This window comes from Colossoma macropomum, unplaced genomic scaffold (genome assembly GCF_904425465.1).
Source record: "Colossoma macropomum unplaced genomic scaffold, Colossoma_macropomum, whole genome shotgun sequence".
Classification (NCBI taxonomy): domain Eukaryota; kingdom Metazoa; phylum Chordata; class Actinopteri; order Characiformes; family Serrasalmidae; genus Colossoma; species Colossoma macropomum.
The window spans coordinates 51,354-60,000 of record NW_023495656.1 but is presented as its reverse complement, the minus strand read 5'-3'; the positions used below and the strand labels follow the sequence as shown (position 1 = coordinate 60,000).

Here is an 8,647-nt window from a genome sequence, read left to right as displayed (position 1 = left end):
CACTGCCTGCCACCCTGGACCCACTGCAATTTGCATATAGGCGGAATAGATCCACCGACGATGCACTCGCCCTGACCCTGCACACTGCCCTCTCCCACCTGGAAAAGAAGGACACGTATGTGAGAATGCTGTTTGTAGACTACAGTTCAGCATTCAACACAATCGTTCCTTCGAGGCTCGACTGCAAGCTCCGGGATCTGGGTCTGAACAGCACACTGTGCAGCTGGATCCTGAACTTCCTGACGGACCGACGGCAGGTGGTAAGGATGGGAAGTATCACATCCTCCTCTTTGACCCTCAACATCGGAGCCCCCCAGGGTTGTGTGCTCAGCCCGCTCCTGTACTCCCTGTACACCCATGACTGCACTGCTAGACACAGCTCCAACGTCATCATAAAGTTTGCTGACGACACAACAGTTGTGGGCCTGATCTCCAACAACGATGAATCGGCCTACAGAGAGGAGGTTAAAATCCTGGAAAACTGGTGCCAGGAGAATAACCTCTCTCTAAACGTCAGTAAGACCAAGGAGCTGATCGTGGACTTCAGGAAGCAGGAGACAGTACACCCATCGATTTCCATCAATGGGACTGCGGTAGAGAGGGTCAGCAGCTTTAAGTTTCTCGGTGTTCACATCAGCGAGGACCTGACATGGGCAGTGCACACCTCACAGGTGGTGAAGAAGGCCCACCAGCGCCTCTACTTCCTCAGAAGGCTGAGGAGCTTTGGCCTGAACCCCAGCATCCTTAAGACCTTCTACACCTGCACTGTGGAAAGCATCCTGACGGGCAGCATCACCACCTGGTACGGGAACTGTACTGTTCGTGAGAGGAAATCTCTGCAGAGGGTGGTGCGGACAGCACAGTCCATCACCGGGGTTCAGCTCCCTAACCTATTGGATTTATACACCAGTCGCTGCCTGAGGAAATCCAGAAGGATTATGAAGGACCCCTCCCATCCTAGCCACTGTCTGTTCTCTCAGCTGCCGAGTGGTAGGAGGCTCAGAAGCTTAAAAGCCAGAACCAGTCGGCTCAAAGATAGCTTCTTCCCCCATGCAACCAGGCTATTGAACAGCCAGTAATCACTGCTCTGCCCAGCCCAACCCTTCCCATTACACGTACGTGCACCCACTGTACTCCCGCACTTTACTTGCATAGCTGGACTTTGAATACCTATCCAAAGACAATACTCTCCCCCTGCGCTTCCACTTAACTTCCTGTACCTTGCACTTTACTAAATACTCTGCCACCTACTGTACCATCTTCTACCTCCACACCTAGTGTGATTATTTGCACATCTACATAGCATTGTAATATCCATTACTATATATAGTATATAGTTGATTACACTCACTCTACATTCCCAGTGCAATATTATATGTCTCGGTGCAATATTATTATTTTTAAGTTATTGTGTAAGATTATATGTATATATTTTAGTTAAATTGGTTTTATCTATTCTTCTATCCTATCTATAGTTTTGTTTATCTATGTGTAAATACTGTTCTCTGCATAATTTGTGGAACTCGCACTCAAGTTTTTCACTCACCTGTGTCCCTGTACTCTTGTGATGTGACAATAAATCTGATTTGATTTGATTTTGATTTGATTTGATATATACATACATATATATATATATATATATATCTATATATATATATATATATATATATATATATACATACATATATATACATATATATACATACATATATATACATATATATACATACATATATATATATATATACATACATATATATACATACATATATATACATACATACATACACACATATATATATATATATATATATATATATATACATATACATATATACATATATATATACATACATATATATATATATATATATATACATATACATATATATATATATATATATATACACATATATATATATATATATATATATATATATAATACATACATATATATATACATACATATATATATATATACATACATATATATATATATACATATATATATATATACATACATACATATATATATACATACATATATATATACATATATATATACATACATATATATACATATATATATATATATATATATATACATACATATATATATATATACATATATATATATACATACATATATATATATATCTTTATAGTATCTACAATAATATAACAAAGAAATTGGCTCTGATGTAGTACTAGTTCATACATTCGCTCAACATTATCTCTACACCATTACTCATCTGCATTCACATAACATTTTCACTACAACAGCATAAAACACAATAAAACACATACACAATACAGCGAATTCAGCTTAACGCTGCCAGTTTCAACTCATACCTTACAGAACAGAGATAGCACTGTAGACTACTTAAACTCCATGAGTTGCGCTGATATAACGCTTCGACTAATCAAGAACGAACAAGTTTTAACCTCGAAAGAGACAAATACATCAAAAAAATACATCAGTACGTCTATTCACACTTGTTTGTGCATGGCGCTAGTGAAGCACATAACATGGCGAACACAGCTTCAAAGAAAACAAGCCAACGGCATTAAAATGGCGTCCACAACTCTCCAGTATAGCTTTACAACATAACCTAAAACTACTACGTATCAACTCTTGACCATGTAGCTTGAACATTTACAGATTTTGCCATTTCACATGAAGAAAACACCTAGAAACTGTACTGCAAGACTCTTTCTCGCTGAAATAATTACAATGGCACTAGCTAGACTAGCCTAGAGGAAGCAAACGATTTACATTCAGCCCAATGAAGCAAAGCAAAACGTTTTTAGCACAACAAAACATGTTAAAATGTTTTACATGAACTTTACAAGGCATTTTCTTAACCCTCTACACAGACGTGAACGATTCTGAATCGATTCACAAACGTCAAAAATCGATTTTCTAAATATTTAATTTATAACGTAATGTTGACGGAAGGCAAAAGGCGGAACTTAGAGGTGGGTAAGTGCAGCGCCCGGACAGTCTGTGGCGGCACATAACAAAAACACTACTGGATGAGTGAGAAATCCGACCGGCGTTAAAGCCAGGTTAGATCAGAAGAGCCAATTTTTCCTTTCAACAAAAATCAAACCACCTTGGGAGCCACAACATTTAATATCAAGTATGTGTCACTATGTGATAATGGCCTAGTATAGACTAAACAATATAAACGAAAACGCGGACTTACTTTGCTCTGCTAAAGCTTTAGCTATAACCGCTTTCCTCCCCTTTCCCTTAGGAAACTTTTCCTCAAACATTGAATAGTTTCTTGTAAAATGTCTCTCAATGTTCGGCTGTTTTACGAGGCTGAAGTCGCTTCTTACTCTCCAGCCTCTTGTTCAAATTTTCCCGTTCCACCTTAAATTCTGCCTGAGGCGCCAGTAAACGCGGCACCATTTAAGGTGGAACGGGAAAATTCGAAAGAGAAGCCGACATCTTCACACCTTTTTAGTGTTTGACAGTTTCTCACTGCAGATTTAATGTATCTTAAACCAACTGCAGTGCTTATAAAGGCGTCTCCAAATGTTCAAGCAAGCGATGTCGGAGCTTCCGCCCAAATCGGAAGTGAATTACAAACTCTGTCGCAACTTTTACTGCCAAGGATTAGGGTCTGCCCTTCGTCGTTGAGAAAGGCTTTCACGCTATGCTGCCCACTTTGGAGCCGAGATACAGCGTCCCGTCTCGAACATATTTTACTGACACAGCGACACTCCGCCTTTACAACGAGACCAAACATGAAAAATAACTAAAGAAAATGTGTAGGACAGCTGTAACGCGATGCGTGGACATCCACTGCCACAGAATCTTATTTAACCGTAACTGCGCATTTTATCACATGATTATTATTAGATGAGTGGCAGTAGCGTCTCACGTTCTCCAAACAAGAACAGTGAATGAGAGCCTTCTAGTTCACTTGCCACATCACTTCCATTTGTTTTATTAATACAAGATACTGGAAGTAAATTAATTGTGGATCATTACAAATACTTTGCTTTAAATGTAGAAAGTTGTCACACAGTGAAAAAAAGAAATCCTGTATAGAAAAAAAGATGCACCAAGATGCATCGATAATCGTTTTATAATCGCATCACAGCCCTCTGAATCATAATCGAATCGTGAGGTGCCTAAAGATTCCCACCCCTAGTCTGAACCCAGGGACCATCAGGAGTATAAAGCTTTTCTCTGCTTTTCTCTCTAAAGGTGGCATCATTGTATGTCTTGAAACACAAACACTCTAGAACATTTTTTTTTTTTTAACTTTTGAACTCACTTTATGGACTTTCTAACAGTGCCTTTATGCTTTTATGACATCAATGCATGAACTTTTTCACTAAACCAATGAGCTAGTCAGCTTGCCAGTCAGTCAGCACTCATTAGCAATAATGCTAGCATCCTACTGCCCAAAACCTGTTTTCTGTAGGAAAATTCAAAATACATTTAGTTCTCTTTTCTTTAAAGAAATGGAATATACCCTTGTCCTGCACAAATGGCTAGAAACATGTTTCATTTTTCACTGTTTATCTGTTTACTCCCATTCACTGAGGACTCACTTGCAGTGCCCTTTGCCATTTTATAGTAGTATGTTTGATATAATGGGATAAACAGTGGCCAGGCTACATTAAACAGGCTCTGGTACAACTCCTAATCAAACACATCTAGCAATCAAACATACATCTAATGCTGTATCTTTGTGAAACTGTCACAAAAATTTGCATATCGCTTTTGTCAGAAGAAAACCTCGTATCTTCAGAATGATAACTTTACAGGAGAAGGAAAAAGTCTACTTTTTCAAAAGAACCAGACTTTATTTCTGAGTCATTTGGGTCGTTTCTTTTGGTCCATTTTTCATGAAATTTTCACACAATGTAAAGGGCAATAGGCATTTTCAAATTGTCAAAAAATGAAAAATGGAGATACGAGGTTTTCTTCTGCTCTCCACTTCCTCAGAGTTACTGCTCAATAAACAGGAGTACAGTATGAGCTCAGTCTGATTAACACACTTCACACACAATCCTGCTACTGTACAGACTCCATATTATTAAATACTTAAATACACTTTGTTAGCATGATACATGAATGCATTGATGTGAATTGTTTATTAAATATCAGCATTAGTAAAACTAATAAAGTAAGATGATTGATTAATTCACTCAAAAAAGCAACAAAACAAATCTAGGAAACATTAAAAATCAGCAAGAACATCAGTACAAAATAAATAGAATATATTAACATGTGGTAAAAAATGACACTGAAAATGCTGATAAATGCAAAACACTTAAAGGTTTATAGAGATTTCAAAAATTGACCTTAATTGTATTTAAGTGAGTTTTGGTCTAGTATAGGGAGATGGCACTATAGTGAGCTACTCCAGCTCAGAGCTCAGAATGTACTGAAGCTGCTTTTTCACACTGAAGTTTCAGACTTGAATGAAGGTAACTTGACGAATCACACTGTGCTCATCAAAAGCAGATATTTGCTGGTGATTAAATTCTCTGTATTAAATATAAGTTAATCAAAAACTCTGGCTCATATGAAACTCCCCCGTAGTGGTCAAAAACTCAATTTTACATAAATATACAAAATGTACATCTTCATTACACGCATCACATTTGATAAACAACCATTTGCAATAAATCAGTCAAATATGTAGACTATAAATTCTAAAAGATCAAACTACCAAACTGATAAAATGGTAGATAATCAGAACATTTTTATACACTCTTACTGGCTTTAAATATTTGAATGGCCACATTCTTACCAAGCTAGTAAATTATCATTTCCATTTTTTTCTTCAGCTAAAAGTCATATCCAATTTCAAGTTTCAAGTTTATTTGTCTTTTGCACAACATGTCAGGACATTCATGCATTGAAATGCCTGTGGTGAGGCCCAGCTAATCACTCTACAGATAGTAAACAAAGTGAACATAAAAATACATAAATACTGAAACTGAAATATATTAAATATACACAAAATATACACAAAATATAGAGACAGGAGTTGCTGGCTGATGCTTCATCAGGTTTAGCAAGTTCAAGCAAGTACATTTTCTATAAAGAAGAGCTTCTGTTTTTCTCATAGCGTATTGCTACTGACAGTCAAATGTAATACAGAAATGTGATATATTAGCTCTTAGACGAACCACTATTGCACACGTATACATATGATGAGTTTCTGGCTTGCGTTCCTTTACATCTTCAGCATTATTCTGCTTTTGTTCGCACTCCTCATGGACCTTTAAAAGAACATCACCATTTAGAATTTGCTTTTCACACTTAGGTACTTTATGTATTGTCTAAGAATATATAATATTATTATAATATATAATATTGTAACATTTTTATATATTGTAAATTAGTCCTGCAAAGTCAGTAAGGGACATTTAAAAGGCAGAACAACTTTATATATTCTATATATACAGCCCTAAATAAGCCTTTAAGTCACACAACAATCAGTTTACTTAACTAAATAAGTTATGTGACTTATTATGCTGCAATTTTTTCCATTTACATTTTAATCTTGTACATCTATTTTACTGGAATTTCTCCTACCTGCAATTTGTTCTTCTGGTTTCAGTTAAAAACATATGTTGAATCACCAAGTCCAGTGACATCTCCTTCAGAGAGATGAAAAACAAAAACAAAAAAAAAATTATTCATTTATTTATTTAGAATTAGGACTCATTGAATACAGCCTGTTGTAAAGATATTTACAATCTGATTAAAAATCAAAGTTTATTAAGTTAGTTTGAAAAGCCAGTTTAATGTTTTCTCTTTGATTTTCTCTCTTATTCTTCCCTCAAAACAACAGACTGCTACTCTATTATAAACTAAAGCTTTAAAATTTTTATTCATTGTGCATGTAAATTTTGAAATATTCAATGTTAAAGTTTAAAGCTGATGATGTTCCTGTTCACTTCTTTGTCAAAATGTTTAGATTCAAATTCTGGATCACTGTGATTTCATCAGTGCAGCCTGACACACAAACAGATCACACACTCCTCTTCTGCTCTCCTCTACAGTGACCACCAATAAAACCATCTATCCGTACTGATATCACTCTCCCTCTTATTCTTTCATTCATACCACCATCCTCCCAAACCTCCAACATCAACCAACCAAGTGCACAACTGTAGTTCATGTATCACTTGTTTATTGTCTGCTGTCATTTCATTTATCTCTGTATCTCCGCATTTAAAACACATCTTGTGAATCTTCAACATGCAAACATCATTCTGGCAAGAAAGGTCCAACTGACCCAACAGACATAAATGCATTTCATACCAAAGACACTCATTTACTCTTACCAAGTAAAATAAATCCTTGATTTTTGGAGAATTTTAAAAACATTTTAATAATATTCTCATTAAAATACATTACAGAATGTTTAGAAACTGTAAAATGATCTGTCAGCTGAACTGATGATGTCATAATGGCTAATTCTCCCTCTCTCTTGTAATCCATTGTGATGTCATCAGCCTACAACCTCATTGGCTCCACAGGTCTACAGAGAAAAAAAAGCACTGGACACTCCTCCTCTGAACTGCATCAGTTATGTGTGCGTTTGTACTTAAATTTGTGTGAAAAAATCTTCAAGTCCTCAGTTACTTTCAAACTATCATTTACTACATTTGATTTCAACACCATCCTTTAAGTCACATCTTAGCTAATAACTAATGCATACACAGTGAATGAGTTTCAGTGAACGGGAGCTATAGTTATTAGCTTGAGCTATAACAGAGCTATAAGCAAACACATCACACAGCATTTAGCGCTTTTAGCCCCAATGTCTTAACCCAAAAAGATCTTGATTTTACTTAAGGGGAGGTACAAATATTTAGTCACCAAGTTAAAATCTAGCTTGTGTGGTTCATTTTATACCCAAAATGCTGTATGGATATAAAAACACTGCTGAAACATCTCAAAATAAACTCAATCTATCAAAATATCAACACTGATGTTCTTACAACAGTCAACTAATAACAATAACAAGTGTAGGCATTAAGGCAGATCTACTGTTTTATGTAAATCTATGAAGTAGTGAGGAGTGATTTGCATGGCGCTGGGTCATCTACTAGACCAGCTGCAGCCACCAGAGGGAGGCAGAGAGTTGCCCCTAGCAATTAATTGAGCTCTAGAAATACTAAATTTTGCGAAAGGCTGAGACAGAGTGAGAAGAGAATGAAAGAATTTTGTAAATTGTATTAATTCAATGTATTTTGTGTTCAAACAAAACAAAACACAACACTGTTCAAGGTTTGACCCAAACACAGTATTGTTGTGCAAACCATGTGACGAGTTTTATAATTGAGAACTCAAAAAAAAAGTGCTGAAAATTCTTGCTAGCAGTTGTATAAAATTTTAACATGGAGTTGTCCCTCCCTTTGCAGCTATAACGGCCTCCATGCTCCAGGGAAGAATTTCCGCTAAAATACAGTTATGTTTGCTTTTGTATCCTGTTTATGTAAATCTGTTACATATATATTCTGCTACTAACCAACCCTGATGACCCCTCACAAAAAGTCCAGTTGAAATCAAACAGCATAAGCAGACGAGCTAGCCTTCTCAGAGTAAAACAAAAGGATTATCAAAGTTTATTAAAAAAAAGTTGACAAAAATAACTTGATT

General features: G+C 36.0%; 1 pseudogene; it reads right to left on the bottom strand.

Annotated features, from left to right (window-relative positions):
- LOC118802693 overlaps positions 1-8,647 on the bottom strand; it is a 54,296-nt pseudogene that overhangs the window by 18,754 nt on the left and 26,895 nt on the right.